Here is a 19,649-nt window from a genome sequence, read left to right as displayed (position 1 = left end):
AACTAATCTCCCTCATGAAAGTAAAAGTAACAATTCTTAACAAAATTGTAGCAAATCTAATCCAGCAATATATAAATAGGATAATGTATCTTGACAAAATAGGATTTATCTCAGAAATGCAGGCCTATTTCATAATTCAAAAACCAATCAATGTAGTTCATATATCGAATTAAAAACACACACCATATAATCCCTTCAATGAACACAATAATGGCACTTCACTAAATTCAAAGCCCATTCTTCAAGAATGAAACTTTCAAAAAAACTGAGAATGAAAAGAGTGATTTAACCTAACAATCTACAAAACAAAACCCTACAGCTATTACTGTGTTTCCCCGAAAATAAGACCTAACCGGAAAATAAGCCCGAGCATGATTTTTCAGGATGACATTCCCTGAACATAAGCCCCAATGCATCTTTTGGAGCAAAAATTTATAAGACCCGGTCTTATTTTCGGGGAAACACAGTATTATGCTTAATGGTATAAGACTGAATGCTTTCACCTGAAGGAATGAAGATAAGGATGCCTATTTCCACTTCTATGCAATATTACAGGAGTTCCTAGGCAGTAAATACGGGGGGGGAAATATAAAGAAAATGCGATAGAAAAAGAGAAAGTAAAATTGTCCTTATTTGCAGGTGATATGATCCTATATTTAGAAAATCCTAAGGACTCCATAACAAAACTACAACTAACAAAGAAGTTTAGGGAGTAACAGGACACAAGAATTAAAGCCCCCAAATCAACTGTATTTCTATAAATAGCAATAGTTTCTAAAAATGAAATTAAGAGAACACTATTTTGAATAGCATCAAAGGAATAAAACATTTAAGAATAAATTTAACGAAAGATTTGTTAAAAACTACAAAATATTGCTTGGACAAATTGAAGGACATGTATAAATGGAAAGAAATATATAGAAATATATGTTCATGGACTGGCAGATGCGATATTATTATGAAGACAACTCTTACCAATCTGATCTATAAAGTCAATGCAATGCATACCAAATCTCTGCAGGCTTTTTTTTTGGGTAAAAAATGGCAAGCAAGCACTATACACAATAGCCAAAACATGGAAACAACTGAAATGCCCATCGGTAGATGACTGGATTAAGAAACTGTGGTACCTTTATACAATGGAGTATTACACAGCCATAAAGAAGAAAGAAATCTTACCATTTGCAATAACGTGGATGGACCTAGAGAACATTATGTTAAGTGAAATAAGTCAGACAGAGAAAGACAAATACCATATGATCTCACTTATATGCGGAATCTAAAGAAAAGAATAAGTGAATGAACTAATCAGAAACCGTTTTGGAGACATAGAGGAAAAACCGAGGGTTGCTAGAGGGGCGGGGGGTAGGGATAAGGGGGAAGGTGAGGGGTTTAGAAAATAGTCGGTAACCACAAGATGGCCACGGGGTTTTGAAAATTAATTTGGGGAACGTAATCAATAATGTAAAGATTTTGTAGGGTATCCAATGGACCCGTGTCCCATCTGGGAGACCACCTCAGGGATGAAGTAGATGCCTGATCTCCGCATGGTACACCTGAGGCTGAACAATAATGAATACCAACTCTCTCTCTCTCTCTATATATATATATATATATATGTATGTATGTATATATTTGTATGTATATGGTTATAGTTACAGGAAGCAGAGTACAGCATTAGGAATAGAGACAGTGGAAATGTAATAGCTCTGTGTGATGTCAGAGGGATAGTGGATGGAGGAGGGGGGTTCACACAGTGTGAGGGATATAAATGATAAACGTCTAAGTATTGCTTTGTCTTGTGCACCTGAAACTAATAAAATTATATTTAAAAAATATATATATATAATGTCCACCTTGCAGGAATATTATGAAGAGAAATAGGATAATATGCAGTATCACCCAGCAGAATGGCTAGCTCATAGTACGAGTTTAATAAATTTGGTTGTAATATGTATACCAAGGGGATAATAATTTGGATTTAATAAACAAATTGCCATTTATTTTCACTTCAAAAAAAAAGGGCAAGCAGAGCCTAAATCCAAGGGATGCAGAATACCCAAAACAATTTTAAAAAACAACAAAGTAGATCTTTCATTACCATATTTTAAAACTTGCATAACAGCTACAACAATCAAGATAGTATAGCACTGATGAAAGATTAGATACAGAAATAACTGATATACTGGACTTTGACCAAAATTAAAAATTTTAACGCTAGGTGGACATTATAGTAAATGAAAAGCCATGCAGTGGGGAAAAAATACTTGTAGATCATGTTTCTGATAAAGGGCTTGTGTCATGTATACAGAGGATGCCACAAAAATGTATACACAATTTAAGAAAGGAAGAAAGTATTAAAATTGTAATAATATATACCGATAAAAAAAAAAAGAAGAAGATGAATACAAGTCACGCCTGACTTCTGCAATTACAAGAGGTGCTCAAAGTGGTTACCATCAGCATCCAGGCACTTCTGATTATGGCGAACTACTGCTTAAGGAAAAAACTTAACAAATTACGCTGATAGTAACCACTTTGAGCACCTCTTGTCATTCCAGAAGTCAAACGTGAATTGTATTTATCTTTGGTTATAGGTATACATTGAATATTACAACTTTAATACAGTTTTTTCCTTTCTTAAAATGTGTATACATTTTTTGGCACCCTCTGTATATAAAGAACTCTTACAGTAAGAAAAGAATCTGAAACGGAGAAAAGACTCAAATGCTATCCCAAATACATATAAATGAACAATAAGCAAATGAAAAGATGCTCAACCTCATTAGAGTTTAAGGAAATGCAAAATAAAGTCACAATGAAATACGACTTCATGCAAACTAAGTAGTTATAATAAAAAAAGACAGGTAGTAAGGAGTGATGCTGAGGATGTAGAGAAACGTGAACTTTCAAATACTGCAGGTGGGAATGTGAACTAGTACAGCCGCTTTGGAAAACAGTTCAGCAGTTTATTTAAAAGCTAAATAAACACATACCCTGTAACCCAGCTATTCAACTCCAAAGAATCCATACAAGAGAAATGAAAACATACAAGGATATTTACATCAATGTTAAAGGACATAGTAGCATTTATTAATAACAGCCAAGAGGGAAAGAAGGGAAAGAATTCAACTTTCTGTTGAGTGCTGAATGACAAAAGAAAACCGATGTGTATCTATAAAATTGAGTAATATTCACCTCTAAAAAGGGAATACAATACTGATATATGCCACCACAAGGATAAACCTCAAAGACTTTAATAAGTGAAAGAGGTGAAATTCAATAGAGTAAATATCACATTTCATTTATATGAAATATTCAGAAAAGGCTCATATTTTATTGAGATCAGCAGTAGCCTGGTACAGAGAATGGGACAGGACTGAGTATAACAGGCTTGAGGAAATTTGTGGAAATAATGAAATGCCCTAAAACTAGATGGTGGTGATGGCTGCACACTATACAAATTTACTACAAATAAATGAACTGTGCACATACAATGGGTAATTTCTATGATATATTGTACCTCAATACGTTTAAAAAACCAAATTAAAAATTTGAACTAAAAATGACATCTGCAATTAAAAAATTCACTTGAGATCTCAGCAACAGAATGGAGGCAGGAAAAAAGAGCCATTGAATTTGAAGACAGATCACTATAAATTATCTAATCTGAGCAACAGAACAACAAAAAAGGTGAAAGAAAACAAACAGAGCTTTTGGAACTACAGGACAACATCAAAATGTCTAGCATACAAGTTATCAGAGTGCCAGAATGAGGAAAAAATTGTGCAGAAAAAAAATGTTTGTAGGAATATCAACCAAAAACTTCCTAAATTTGATAAAAGATAAAATCACGTATCACCCCCCTGAGCAAACCCAAACAAGATAAACCAATAGAAATACACATCCAGAACTATCCGTCAAACTGCTAAAAGCCAAAAATACAAAATAAATAAAAAAAATTGAAAGCAGCCACACAAAAAAAAAACATTTTATACAGGGAAACAAGGATTCAAACAACTGCAAATTTCTCATCAGAAACCATGGAGACAAAGATGGTAGAAAAACATCTTTTAAGTGATGAAAGAAGAAAAGCCATCACCTAACAGCTCTTAATCCAGTAAAAATGTCCTTCAGGAATGAAGGTGAAGTGAATATACTAAGATGAAGAGAAACAAAGAGGATTCATCTCAAGCACAGTGGAGATGAAATGATAAAGGCTTCTTTACTCTGAAGATACAGGATATCCAGGGGAAGCTAGTTTCCTTAGGAATGAAGAGCAACAGAATCAGTAAATGAATAAATATAAAGGACAATTTTCCTCCTCTTTAAGTGGCTCTCAAAAGGAGAATTCTTAACACAGCGTGGTGGGCTTTCAAAATATATAAATATGAAACACATGACAAGTTATTACAAAATCAATGGGGAAGCATAAACAGATCTATGTGAACGAAAGGCTTACATTTTACTTGACATGCTAAGACATGAAATCTATATAAACTGTTAAGTGACTGCAAGGTATGTAATATTGTAAGCCCTACAGTAAAACAAAACAAATTTGAGATATAATCAAAAGAACATTTAAAAGAACATTAAAATGGAATAAAAAACGTTCAAATAATGCAAAAGAAAAAGGAGAAACAGAAACGAAAATAACAGACGGCAAAGCAGACACATAGAAAGCGAGAAACAGCATCACTACATCCCTTAAGAGAAGAAAAGGTCTTGACAACTGCAAACTGATGATTTTCTTGATCCTAGCAATGAAGTCATAGGGCAAAAAATTATACAGAAATTTAGAGAAAAGAAGGTGCCTGCAGAGAAAAACAGAATCTGAGCATTTAATTACTGGACCAAATGTCACAGAAAGTCATATAAAAGCAGGTAGGAAGGATTAACTAAAAATTCATAATAAATTGCTAAAGGCCAAGTGTGGGTGGGCTACCAGGAGAATGAGAAGCCCCTCTGGGTTTCAAAAAGGGGGTTGGGTTGCAGTCATTCACCTGCAGCCTTTACCAACAGGTAACTACAGGAAAGAAAGCAGAAAAAATTCCCCTGGGGCTATGTGGGGGGAGGGGAGGAGCAACGGAGGCTGCAGTTCTGCCCAGATACATCACTCCTATTTCTCTGTCCCAAAAAAAAGTTCTTAGAGAAAACCTGCAGCCTGAAGCACTGGGGAGAGGAATAGAGGGCAGAGCAAAATTACCAGCAGGCCTCCTTCCCGTCAGAAACAAAAGCCTCAGTGTACAGTGTGGGGACAGTGGTGGAAAGCAGTCACCTGTGGGTAAGGGGAGAAAGAAAGCTTTAGCCTATGGCAGGAACAGAAAAGCCTGCTGGCTGACTCTGGGTGGTGAGCACACAATGCGATATATAGATGAGGGTTAGAGAGATGTACACTTGAAACCTATTTAACTTTACTAACCATTGTCACCCCAATCAATTTAATAATAACAATAAAAAGCAATACCTGCTGGGAACAGCACTACATCTGAAGGTCCAGGACAAGAAGGCTACACCACAAGTCGCAGATTCAGTCTTCATCAGAACAGTAGAGAATGCCCCCTCCCCGCTCCTCCAAACCCACAGAAGGCACACCACCAAGTGACCTGTATACAGCATTATGACTCTGATAGCTGTCAGTCACAAAGTGACAATCATGCCACAGCATCCCGTGAAAGGTGTGCTCAGTGAACGCCCTAACCAGTTAACTCCAGATACAGGGTGGAGTGTGACCACTTGGATGCTTTATTAGACTGCTGATGGATCAGAGCTCACTGATGGCTCCTCGCTCAGGCCTCAGCAGATGAGCTGACAGCCACACCTGCACTCGTCCTAGACGGAGCCCTTGAAGCCTCACTTCCTGACCGTCTCACCAGCCTGGCCTGATGCCTGACACTCCGCACCACATCGCCATAGGGACTCTTGCTGGACACCGGACTCTCTCTCATCCTTCTTTCTTAAGACCCTGTTTGCCTGGCCTAACCCTATCACTTGCAAACCTGTGTGACCCTCTTGTGTGAATCCGCTCTACCTGAACTACTGGAGGCTATCCTCTGGCCAGAGCCCTGGTTAATGCCCATGGGAAACCGAGTCAGTAGGACTAGATCCATGGCTTTATTCTAATGAAGTCTGGCATTGTGGAAAGACATACACGTGTGTGAGACTGCTCCTTTCATAATTACATCCCGCTCACGACATGACCCCTTGTGTAAACTAGGGATTTTGGATGATGATGTGTCAATGTAGGGTCCATCAGAAACCAATGTACCACTGGGGTGAGAAATGTTGATAATGGGGGAGGCCATGTGTGTGTGTGGGGGGGTAAGGGGTATACTGGAAATTCTCTCAATTTTGCTATGAACCTAAAACTACACTGAAAGAGAGTCTGTTTTTAAAAAAACTGCCATACTCCTTTAAGAAACAAAGTTTTTGATTAGCATTAACATCATGCCATCAGTGCTGTTTCTAAAAATACATGTTTCCTTCTAGGTGTTATCCATGTTCTCTGTGACTCATTTTAATGAATATTTGTATAATGAGTAAAATATGTGTTCACACATTTTGTATATGTGGTCCTCCAATGGTTTCAGCACCTTTTGTTAAAGAGATTATCCTTTTTTTGGTGAATGGTCTTTCCATCTGTGTGGGAATAATTCACTAGCTTTGTGTGGGTCTACTCCTAGACCCTTCCAACTGCTCCACCAGTCTTTGTATTTCTTTCACCAACAACACATAGTATTGATAACTCCATCTTTATTGTAAATGTAGATGTCGGGCAGTGTGAGCTTTCAAACTTTTTAGTTTCCCTTTTTTAGAATGTTTTGGTTATTCTAGTTTCTTTGCATTTTTATATAAATTTTAGAATAAGCTTGGCAATATCCACAAAAAGAGGATGCTGAGATTTTGATTGGAATGGTATTGAATCTATAGATTGCGGACGAAAAAGCAGCCGCAGACTAAATCTGATGAGCTCAGGGGAGGCGTATTTGGCAGTCCCTACAAACTCAGAGACCAAAATTAACCACATAGGATGGTCTGAACATAAAAATTCCCAGCTAAAAGCGGGTCATGGCGGGTAGTCAAGATTGCATAACATGAATTAAGTCATGAAAAATGCCAAGATGACAGTTCTTAAAATTATATGATAGAGGCTTTAAAACAACTACTATAAAAATGCTCTGACAAGCAATCACATTCTTACAACAAATACTGAAACAGAAAATCCTGTCAACATATATGATATAAAGAAGAACACATGGAAATTTTAAAGTTAAAAATACAATAACTAAAATTTAAAAATAGACAGACAAAAGCACAATGGAGATGGCAAAGGAACTTAAAGGAATAAATAGTAACTATCCAATACTAATAGAGAAAAAACACATTCAATATAAATGTACAAAGGCTCAGGAAACTATGAGACAGTAACAGAAGGATAGAAGAGTTTGGGATTGAAAAATTTGAAAAACTGAATGCCTGAAAACTTCCCAAGTTTGGCAATAGACACAGACATACAGTTTCAAGAAACTAAAAATAATTTCAAAAAGGATAAATACACAAATCCACAGCCAGATACATATAATGTTATTAACCAATGTCACCCCAATAAATTTAATTTAAAAAAAATTTAAGAAGACAACTAATGAGTGTTGCTGAAGATGTGGAGAAAAGAGAACCCTTGTGTACTGTTGGTGGGAATGTTAATTGGTGTAGCCACTGTAGAAAACAGTACAAAGGTTCCTTGAAAACTTAAAAATAGAACTACTATACAATCCAGCAATTCCACTTCTGGATATTTAACCAAAGAAAACAAAAACATTACACTACAAGAATTGCCAGAGGGAGTTCTTTAGTTTAAAACGGAAGGATTAGACAGTAACTCAAAAGCATATGAAGAAATAAAGAACATGGGTAAAGGTAACTACACATGTAAATATAAAAGCCAGTATTATTGTATTTTTGGTTTATAACTCCATTTTCTCCCGTTTTTTTCTATACGACTTAAAGAAAAATGGACAGGCTGATCCTAAAATTCATATTGAATTGCAAGAGGCCCTGAATAGCTAAAACAATCTTGAAAACAACAAAGAAGGAGGACTGACATTTCCCAATTTTAAAACTTATGACATACAATCCACAGTATTCAAAACAGTATGGTACTAGGATTAGGACAGATACAGAGACAAATGAAATAAATTTGAAAGACCAGAAACAAACCCATATATCTATGGCCAATTGATTCCAAAAAGGGTGCCAAGACCATTCAATGGGAAATAAAGTCTCTTCAACAAATGCTGCTGGGGCCACTGGCTATGCACATATAAAAGAATAAATAAAGCTGGACTTCACATCACATACAAAAGCTAAGATCCTAGAACACTTAAGAGGAATACATAGGGGTAAGTCTTCATGACCCTGTATTTGGCAAAGAATTCTTAGATTTGACACCAAAAGCACCAGGAATAAAAGAAAAAAATAGATGAATTAGACTACAAATTAAAAAACACACAAACAAAACTGTACACCAAAGGACAGTATCAAAAAGTGTAAAAATCACCAACAGAATTGGGGGAAAAACTGCAAATCATATATATGATAATAGTCTACTATCCAGAATATATAAAGAATTCTTACAACTCAAAAACAACAAAAAAACCAAACACCCAAATTTAAAAATGGGCAAAGGACTTGAATGGACATTTCTGGAAAGAAAATATACAAATGGATAAAAAGTACATGAAAATATCCCAAAATCATTAGTAATTAAGGAAATACAAATGTAAACCACAATGACATACTGCTTCAAACATACTAGGGATGATTCTAATATCTTTAAAAATCAAAAACAGGAAATAACAAATGTTGGCAAGGAAGTATGATGATTTTAAGTTTAACTTACAGAGAAATCACCAAACTGTTTTCCAGAGTGGCTGCACCATTTTATATGCCAGCAGCAATGTACGACAGTTCCAATTTCTCTACTTCCTTGCCAAGACTTATTTCATGTTATAGGTTTTTCAAAAACCAGATTATATTCTCAGTTTATAAGAAACTTCATTGGCCTGTTACTCTAACCCAGATAACAGGCACTTAAAGATTAATCTTTTTAAATTGATTTTTCCTTTTTAAAGTTCTCTTAAAATTTATTTAAAAAACTAACCCATGCTAGGAAAGGTTCATATGTCACCAAAGTTTAAGAAATGCATAGGAAAAATAATGACTGTTTAAAATAATGTTTACCTCTGGGGATGAGGGAAGAGAGAAATGCAATCAGGGATGGGTACACAGAGAACTTCGACTATAACGGTAATGTTTTCTTTTTATGTTTGGTTGGTGAAAACAGAGGTTCACTCTATTATTCTTTGTATGTCTATATATGTCTTAAATATTTCATAAGATATACAAAAAGCCCCCCCAAAAAACAAGACGAAGAAAAGAAAGTTAATCTTACGTTCTTTCATCACCACCGCGCCCCCATCACCAAAAACATGGGGTATTCTGTAACTTACTTTTCTCACATAACAATCCATTTCAGCATTCTCTAGATCAAAAAAGTGTAAAGAGATAAATCAGTTTCCACAGTTGCAAAATATGTCATAATACAAATGTCCTACAATTTATTCAAGTATTCTATTGATGGATACGCGGGTTGTTACTTGTCACAAAAACAAAGCTGCAAAGGCATCCTGTTCACCCGTCCTAATATACTGGTACTTTTATCTCTGTAGGATAGATTCATAAAAGTCGAACTATTTGGTTCCAGTATGTGGTCAAGTGATCCTGTATTTTTTTTTATTTTCCCAAATGTTGCCAGATTACCTTTTCAAAAGGTTGCAGCAAGTCAGTCATACTCTCTCCAGCAATATATGAGTGAGATACAGACACTTCTTAACTAAAATTTTTTTTAACCACATAAGCATTTAACAGATTAGATGTAATTTTTTACTGTCCTCTCCATATAGTAAACATGTCATGCTTAACATAAATAAATTTACTTTCACCAAGAGATCTGAACACAAGAAACCTAGCTCTTTTCTTACATGGTGAGTAATCAAGCTAACAATCCACAAAATAATGTAGCAATTCCCCGCAAAGATTACCTGTACATACATATATACATGCATACATACAAACACACACACACACACACACACACACACACACACCCTACCTCTGAGATGCTTCCAGAACAAATATTAAGTATTATATTGTATGGCCAAAAGTCCTCATTTAGGGCATAGAAAATAAAGGTTTTTTAACCTAGCCCACAATGAATGTTACAAACTAATTAGCCCATCAAAACTACGACATTTGCATGCGAAAGGCAGCACGAAGGAAATAAATTAGGAGAGGCCCAAAGGAGTCAGGCTGTTCCTGAAAGCGCTCTGGGGAGATGGACTGTTTCATTTGGGGTGGCACGTTGCCAATAATGGTGCATTTAAACGAGAAAAAACAAGAAAACTCGAAATGCCGCCTTGGAGCTACTTTCTGCAACCGCCTAGCCTCATCCGTGCTGGTAAGATGACTAACGAGAAATTATTCTCCGATATTTTGAAGATAGAAGAGCGAGAAAAATGAAATACAAGCCGGCCCACCCCCTCCCCCACCAGGCAGGCCACGCGATGCTGAAGTGTGGAGCCTTGCTAACGACTTTTTTTACCGGAGGGAGGTTGGGCACTCACCACACTACAGAAACTGGCCAATTTCTGGACTTTCCTTGGTAGATTCGTCTATGGCCGCCTTTCCAAACCTGGTACGCCGGCAGTACTTGCGCGCCATTCAAACGCCGCCATCTTAGGTCTCAGAGGAGCCGTAGGGATAGGTAGATAAAAGCCAGAGTGGGTAGGCGTTACAGCCAAATAGGTCCCGCGCCCAGCCGCGGTGCACCACCCCAATGGCTCCGCCGGCAACGAGAGCCAGCAGCTCTGCGGCCCCTCCCTCAGTTTTCCTGATTGCTTGCATTTCCTCTCACAGCCTTTGCTGTCTCCATTGAAATTCCCTCGTTCTTCATTTTCTTTCCCTTCATTTCTTTTTTCTTTTTCCAGCCCAGTATTTTTTTTCACCTTCGCTCTGAACTCTTTCTTCTGTCCACATTTCTAGATATCTCTTGTTCTCAGTTTTCATTTACCTCACAAGTGTGTGAGGTAAAACAAACCTGCCTTTCTGTTATTTCACCAAATTATTGCAACATTATAAGAAAAGCTGAGCACTGATTTATCCCTATTTTATAGATGAGGAAACTAAGGCCCAGAGAGATAAATCAATTTCCCAAAAGCTGCAACAGCTACTTAGTGTTAGAGTGGACAAGAACCTAATTTTTTCCACTCCGGTGAGCCCGTTGCTCATGTAGATCAGTCTACTCCCCACGAACTAATTGAAAAGACGGGAAAACTGAAGACAAAGATGGGAAGGAAAGGTTTGGGCCTAAATTCATGCTATGAGTCAATAACAAAAATGGATTCAAAACAAGCTGCTTCCTCATTTAATTCTGTAACAAAGCGTCTTCATAAAGGAATTGGGGATGGTATTCTCCATCCTGAAAGTCCTTCCTCTTCTTTTAGACTCAGCTTAAGTCCTGACTCCTCTAAGAAGCCTCTATATTTATCAAAACGTTTAATTTTTTTGTCCCTCTCCATGAGAGAAAATACACTAGCTGGATGCCAGCCCCCAAACCATAAAAAGAAAGAAGCTGAAATTTTTTTGTAAAGTATTAGGGGTGAATCGTTCGGAAGGTTGGTAGGGGGAGGTTTATGCTGCATAGGAAAGGAAAAGACCATTGAGAGGTACCAACCCTTTCCAAAGGTATAGTTTCTCCCTACATTGTAATGTTATCTCTAGCTTTCAAGAACCCAGCATGAAACACCTCTTATTCTATTCATTTGCATCATTACTTTTTCTTTCTGTATTTTGCCATTGTCACTCTCAAATTGAAGGTAATGGTAGGGAGTTGTGTAAACATCTGGGCCTTGATGTACGGCCATTCTTGTGTAAAACACTGCATGGAACCCATCTGTGTTCCTTTAGTAACGCGGTGGTGAAGAGGTCTTAGTTTAAGTTTAAACTGTGTCATTTCCTACGGGCGGCTTGAACTTATCTGTGCACATCTTGGAAATCGGTAGGGCAAATGCCAGAAGTCAATTGCAAAAGGAACTGCTGGACTCCTGAGAAAGAACTCGTCCTAACAGGAGGGAGTCAAGCAAACAACCGAGGTTAAGTAGAAAATCAGTTTTGGGTATCTCAGGGGATCTGTGACTTTAATTGTCTTTTTACATCAAGTACCATATCTCTTGTTGTACTATAAAATGTATTTATTTTGAGCTAGGTACACAGCATCTCTCTATATTAATTTAATGGTAAGTAGAAACGCGGATAAAAATAGTGAAACCTATTGCAGTTTTGCTTCTGATGACTTTTTCTTTCTGGAACAAATGACTATTTGGATTTTAAAGAAATACATATAAGTAAATAATTAGCAAGAAGCATTAGAACAATAGGCTTGTGAAGCTGCTAGTCAATTTTTTTGGGGGAGAAAACTGATACACTGGTTTTTATTTAGTGGTGTTTCAAAGTGAAAAGATGCTAGATCCAGAGACCTAGTAGAAAAGCTCTATTAATTCACAGTCAAGGTGGAACCACATACCCCTGCCTCCACCCACTCACATTTCTCATAGTTTACCTGCTTGATTTCAACCCAAGAAAAATGCCTCCAGAAAACACCAGAAATGGAGGTTGGCATCAAAGGAGGATATATTCATGTTGTGGGAAGAAGGGATCCAGCTTCTTTCTTTTGCATGTGAATATTCAGTTATCCCAGCCCCATATGTTTAAAGACTAATCTTGTTGAAAATTAGTTGACCATAAATGTGAGGGTTTATTTCTGAAGTATCAGTTCTATTCCATTAATTTATATGTCTAACCTTATGCCAGTACCACCAGTCTTGATTACTGTAGCTTTTAAGTAAGTTTTCAAATCATGAAGTGCTACAACTTTATTTCTTTTATCCAGATTGTTTTAGCTCTTCTGGTCCCTTATAGTTCCATATGAATTTTAGGATCAGCTTGGCAATTTTTTAAATCATTGAGCTGGGATTTTGATAGGGGTTGTGTTGAATGTGTAGAAAATGTGGGGAGTATTGATATCTTAACAATATTAAGTCTTCCAATCCATGAACACAGAATGGATGTTTTCCCATATACTTAGGTCTTAAATTTTTTTCAATGACGTTTTGTACTTTTCTGTTAAATTTATTCCTGACTGTTTTTCATGCTATTTTAAATGGAATTGTTTTCTTAATTTCATTTTCACATTGTTCATTGCATGTGTATAAAAATACAACTGATTGATGTAAAATAGATTTCTATTATACAACCTTATTAAAATGGTTTATTACTTCTACTTTTAGTAGTATTTTATGGATTCCTTAGGATTTTTCTATATGAGATTACATCATTTGAAAGTAGATTTACTTCTTTCTTAATCACCTCTGAGAAATCTATTACCATGTGAGGTAAGATGTTTACAGGTTCTGGGGGTTAGGACAAGGGCCATTATTCAGCCTACCAAAGATGCCCTTTTCCAGTGTGAGTAAATTCCCCTGTCTTTGTAGTTTGTTGAGTGTTTATGTCATGAAAAGGTTTAGACTGTGTTAAAGGTTTTTTTTTCTACATTTATTTCACATGTTGAACCAACTTACTATTCCTGCAATAAATCCCACTAGGTCATCACATATAATCTTTTCTAACTTGTTTTCAGATTCAGTTTGGTAGTATTTTGTTGAAGATTTTTGTGTCTGTAGTCATAAGAGATACTGATCTGTAGTTTTCATTTCTCATGATGTCTTTGTCTGGTTTTGGTATCAAGGTAATTCTGGTCTCAGAGAATGAGTTGGAAATTGTTCCCTTCTCTTCTAGTTTTTGGAAGGGTTTGTGAAGGACTGTTATTTTTTTCTTTAAACATTTCTTAGAATTGACCAGAGGAGCCACCTGGACCTGGGCTTCTCTTTATGGCCTTTTCTTTCATTACTATCTCTTTAGTTTTAGAGGTCTATTTGTTCTTGAGTCAGTTGTTTATAGTTTGTATTGTTCTAATTTTGCATGATACTTAAAACTATTTCGGATGAAATTTCTACAGGACGTACGTCATCAGAATATTCATGAGCCAAGTCATTGACTGCTTTGCATAAATCAGAAGTATTCATAGAATAACTTTTCTCTGGTTAAAAATGAAAATTCTGAGGGCACTTCATTTAACTTTTCATGTCTCCACTTCAAATGTGAAATGTATAATTTTCTTAATTTATATTTGATATGTGTGTTCTCCATAATAATTGATGCTCTCATCTAATGATTTGTACATTTCCAATTTATTTACCTTTTTTTTTCCATTTTCAAATTCGGGGAGAATATTCATTTCTCTTGATAAAGTTTTACATTCATAAACCATACTTTCAAAATTTGTTTCTTTCATTATTATTTAAAATACATAGATACATATATATGGGAACACACTTATTTCCTTTCACCTCAGGCTTTAATATGGCTCAGCATAGCACTGCCGGGTTCTGATTTGATTTAAAATTTAAGTTTTGTTCATCATGGAACTTTTGTGTTAATTTTAATTTTAAAAATATTGCATTTACGAATTCACACCCACTAGAATGGCTGTAATCAAAATGACAAAAAAGCATTGGCAAGAATGTGGAGAAATTGGAACCCTCATATATAGCTGGTGTGAATGTAAAATGAGAAATAGTTTGGCAGTTCCTCAAAAAGTTAAACCTAGAGTTACAATATGACCCAACAGTTCCACTCCTAAGTATATGCTCAAGAGAATTGAAAATATATGTCCCCACAAAAACTTGTTCATAGCAGCATTATTCATAATAGTCAAAATGTGGAAACAACTCAATCAACTGATAAATGGATAAACAAATGTAGTACATCCGTATAATGAATGAACTTTGGAAACAGTATACTAAATTAAAGAAGCCAATCACAAAATACCACATATTGTATAATTTCACTTACATGAGATGTCTAAAATACACAAATCTATAGAAAGAGAAAATAGATTTGTGGTTGCCTAGGACTGGCAGCAGAGGGACTGACTCCTAATGGGTACCAGGTTTCTTTTTGCAGTGATGAAAATGTTCTAAAAATAGATTAAGGCGATGGTTGCACAACTCTGTAAATAGCTAAAAACCATTGTATTGTGCATTTCTAAATGATGGAGTTTTATGATGTGTAAATTATATCTCAAGCTGTAAAAAAGGTAAACAAGTAATTACATTAAAATACGAAGATCTGACAATTAAGTTCGCAAACTCATCCTAGAAAAAGTGTGCTACATACCTCATTGCTGAATATCACTATGGTCACCTTCGAAGTACTCCCCTTGGGAAGCTATGCATAGACGCCAATGCCTAGTCCACCCTTCAAAGCAATTTTGGAACTCTTTTTCTGGAATGGCCATCAGAGCTGTCATCGTATTACCCTTGATGTCCTGAATGTCATCCAAACGTCTTCCTTTCAATATTGCCTTTCTCTTTGGGTAAAGAAAGAAGTCATTGGGGGCCAGAACAGGTAAGTAGGGAGGGTGTTCCAATAGTTATTTGTTTACTGGCTAAAAATTCCCTCACAGACAGTGCCATGTGAGCTGGTGCATTATCGTGATGCAAGAGCCATGAATTGTTGGTGAAAAGTTCATGTCGTCTAACTTTCAAGAAGCCTATTTAGCACTTCCAAAAGGTTAACTGTTTGTCCAGTTGGTACAAATTCATAATGAATAATCCCTCTGGTATCAAAAAAGGTTAGCAACATCATTGCAACAGGTTCATGAACTTAATTGTCAGACCTCGTATTATCATCTTGATTGCTGTAGTTTTGATGTGCTCTTAAATTCTGCATCCAAAACAAGTGTTGTACCTGACCCTAATCCTGACTCTGGAAATCAGTGACTCCCAAAGGCTTCTTGCATGACATCATGCATTGCCCACAAGCTAGTGATGCTGAAATTCCAACCTTTAAAGATTGTCCCTTCAGCCTAAAGTTTTCACTCCCATTGGAATGTTAATTTCTCAAGAGTAAGAGACACGGAGAACATCACAGTAAGTATTGTTCATCATTGATATCTTGTAGATGAAGTTATTGGTTTTTTGCCCCTAGAGCATTTTTCAATGTGAAAGTATGAGACATTAGGGCTCCAAGGATGAGAGATGTCCACGGAAAAAAATAAAAAGATTGAGGGCCACAGAAGCAAATGCTGCCTTTTAAATATGAATTTCTTAAGATCAATTTATCTAATACTTATTGAATACCTACTCTGTGTCAGGCTCTGGGCTAGGTGCAGGGTTAGAGTAGTGAAAAGGACAGGTATGTTCCATGCCTTCAATGACTTCACAATTTGGTAAGTAAGATAGAACAATAAAGACCTCATTTTGTATAGAAAGCATGACAGAGTGCACAGAGGAGGGAAAGTACTGGGGTTTGCACAGTGCTTTAGTTTACAAAGCACCTTCTCACCCACGATCTCTTTGAATCTTCACAACACCCTTTGAGTTTTGCAGAGCAGAGATTGGTATTCTCATTTTATACCTGAGAAAACTCAGGTTAAGCTAAATGGTAGTCAGGACTAAAATCCAGGTTTCATCTTTTCACTGTTATCTGCAATTTCTCACATCCAGGGGCCTGTCTATTCTCCTTGGCTCACAGTGCTGGAGCTTTAAGAGGTGTGACTGAATAAGTTTCATTTTCTAACCTCCCTCACACCCTTCAAAATCTGCTATCCTGGATATTTCTAAAAACGCAGCCAATACCGGAAAAGGATGAGGGAAGCAGGAGTGAAGAGGTCTTTAGCCAAACGATACATGCACATTGTAGTGAGATATACTAGAGTTCTGTATGAGTTCTTCGTCAGCCTCTTACTTTTAGCCGAGTAGAATAATACACAGCAGTATTGATCACCTCTAAACAAAAAAGCTCAGTCTATTCAAATGTAAACTTAAGCTCTCTGCCTATTATATTCTGTGTAATTTCAGGGAAATCCAAAACATGTTTCTGATTGATTTGCATTTATCTCATAAAAATGTTGAGAAAGGGCTATGTGCTGCCCCAATGCCTTTTGTGGCCTCTGTAGTAAGCTTAAGTTATCGTTTGCTGTTCTTAAAAAACTAGGCCCTTCTGTGTCAACTACGTGGAAGACTTTGAGAATGATTGGTGTTAATCTTTTTCAAACTCCTGGTAGATTTCATTAGTGAAGCCATCTGGTCCTGGGTTTTTCTCTGTTGGAGGTTTTACATTACTGATTTAATCTCCTTATTTGGTATGGGTTTGTTCAGGTTTTCTGTTTCTTCTTTGTAGTTTCTATGTTCCTTGGAATTTGTCCATTTTGTCTAGGTTACCTAAATTTTTGGCATTCAACTGATCATAATAATCACGTAGTACAACAAGGTCTATAACTGTCCCCTCTGGCACTGGGAAATGGGGAGTGGTAGGTTGTTAAGTAAAAATGCCACAAATGCTCTTAGTGTATTTTGGCAGTCTTTCTTCATTAAGCACTCCTCTACTTGCCATGCTTGTTTTTTTTATTTTTTTATTACATTATAGAGTTCTGAAAAAGTTGATTCTCACAGTTTTTCCCCAGCTTAGCGGTTGCTTCAGTGGATGATGAATCCCTGGAGCTCCTTCCTCCTTCATTCTCAGCTATGTCACCTGTCCTCACCATTTCATTTTGATGATGACAATTTTCAATCCTGCGTTTAATCATATAACCATCTATCAATCTATTAAGTCATCTTATGCTTTGATGCATTTGAAAGTAAATTGCAGACTTCCATATACAGTCTGACACTTCCCTATGTATATCATGAACAGAACTCAATATTCTTTCATGTTATTTTGAACTCTGATGTAAAGTATATTATACACAGTGAAATTCACAATTATTAAGTATACCATCACTGAGCTTTGACATGTGTAACTCCATGTTTTTTAAAAAAATACATACAAAAACCTCTCCTAACAGCCCAATATACCCTTGAAGGACACCATAAATGTGTGTGGGTGGGGGGCAGGATTAAAGGAATGCCCGAAATACTCTGATGAGGCTCATAAGATCTTGAGCTAGTTAGAAGATCCTTATAGGGCATGTGGCCAAACTTTAGTATTTGATGATTATCTCCAGAGCATCCCCACAAAATTTACCACTGGCTTGCGTCCTGTCAGGGACTGGCATCTGACCAGTTCTGGAGGTAGTCTGGTCCATCTTTGGACAGCTGAGAGTATGCAGACATTTTCATTGATCTAGAGCAACACACAAGGCTAATCATCTCTCCCACTGCAGACAGTCCTTATGACAACAAAGAGCCCTCACCAAGTATTCTCTTTGCCATAATATGTTCTTGTTCCTTTCATTGCTTTTCATTGATGATGACTTGGAGGACCCCTCCCCCGCCCCCAGCAGTTTGCTAATTTGATTCTGAATGCTTTGACTAAGTCCTCTTTAAGTGGGACTGCATCAAAGCCAAGGACAAACTTCCCTGAGGGGAGCTGGTGAAATGAGAGGAAGTTGAGTATTTTTCGTTTTCTCTTTCTTCTGATACTGAACTTGCATAAATAAGACGTTTTCCCCTTCAACTCAGACCTTAGTTGGGCCTTTCCCATACGCTGGATCAGTTTCTTTGATAATTTCATGCTGCCATCTAGTGGCCAAATCAGGCAATTCTCGCCTTTCTTTGAATTCGAGCAGGGGAGAGGAAATGTATGTTAACAAAGTGTCAAGCCTACAACTGAAATCATTGGAATCTTTTTTTTTTTTTTTTCAGGTGTACAATTCTGTATTACATCATCTATAAATCCCATTGTGTGTTCACCACCCAGAGTCAGTTCTCCTTCCATCACCATATATTTGATGTATTTACATTTTATTTTATTTTTTATTCAACAGTTCATGTGAAAATTTCTCATGGTGTCCATGTACCATCTCTTCCTTTTCAGGTCCAGAAAACATTTCTTCATCTTTTTTTATTGTCAAATGCATCATACGTGGCCAATTTCATATCTCCCAGTAGGACAAAAAGGTACCAACACTGTTACTATTGCTAATGCAGTGGCTCTTTGGAACATCTGTGTATCGAAATAATACAGATTTCTTGTCTCTGCAGTTCTTGGAGCGTAAGTATCGGCAGTATACCTCGGTAACCCACAGCCTGAAAATGTCATGTGTCCGATGTGAGAGTCACCCAAAATCAGCACATTATCACCATTCTGGCGGCCTGATCTCACTGATCCTATGAAATTACTATGATAACCAGTGGAAGTGATCTGCTCATCTGGCTACCCTCCTGGAACTAGGGCCTCACTGCCGAACCCTGGGACAACCACTGTACAACTTGTCTTTTAACCTTTTAAGGTATTTTTGTGAAACAAGAGGTTTTCATTTCATAAAGTCAAATTTATCAATCTTTTGTAGTTGGTGCTCTTTGAGTCTTATTTAGGAAAAATTTCCATAACCCAAGGTCTAAAAAGTATAGGACACTTCTGCAGTTGAAGAAATTTCTATTGGACAGAGGTGTTTTGGATGGGCCTAGTTAACCTAACAATTGGTAGCCTGTGCTAAAGACACAATAAGCTGAAACAGGTTAAATTCTATA

General features: G+C 36.8%; 1 long non-coding RNA gene across 1 annotated transcript; it reads left to right on the top strand.

Annotated features, from left to right (window-relative positions):
- Nucleotides 1–9,564: 9,564 nt before the first annotated feature.
- On the top strand, nucleotides 9,565–19,406 carry LOC141569555 (uncharacterized). Its single transcript, XR_012493286.2, has 3 exons — nucleotides 9,565–10,516; nucleotides 18,994–19,076; nucleotides 19,161–19,406. It is a non-coding gene; the product is annotated as an uncharacterized LOC141569555 (long non-coding RNA).
- The last annotated feature ends 243 nt before the right edge of the window (nucleotides 19,407–19,649 follow it).

This window comes from Rhinolophus sinicus, chromosome 18 (genome assembly GCF_057876585.1).
Source record: "Rhinolophus sinicus isolate RSI-liver-muscle chromosome 18, RSI-T2T, whole genome shotgun sequence".
NCBI lineage: Eukaryota > Metazoa > Chordata > Mammalia > Chiroptera > Rhinolophidae > Rhinolophus > Rhinolophus sinicus.
This window is presented reverse-complemented; position numbering and strand designations above follow the sequence as displayed.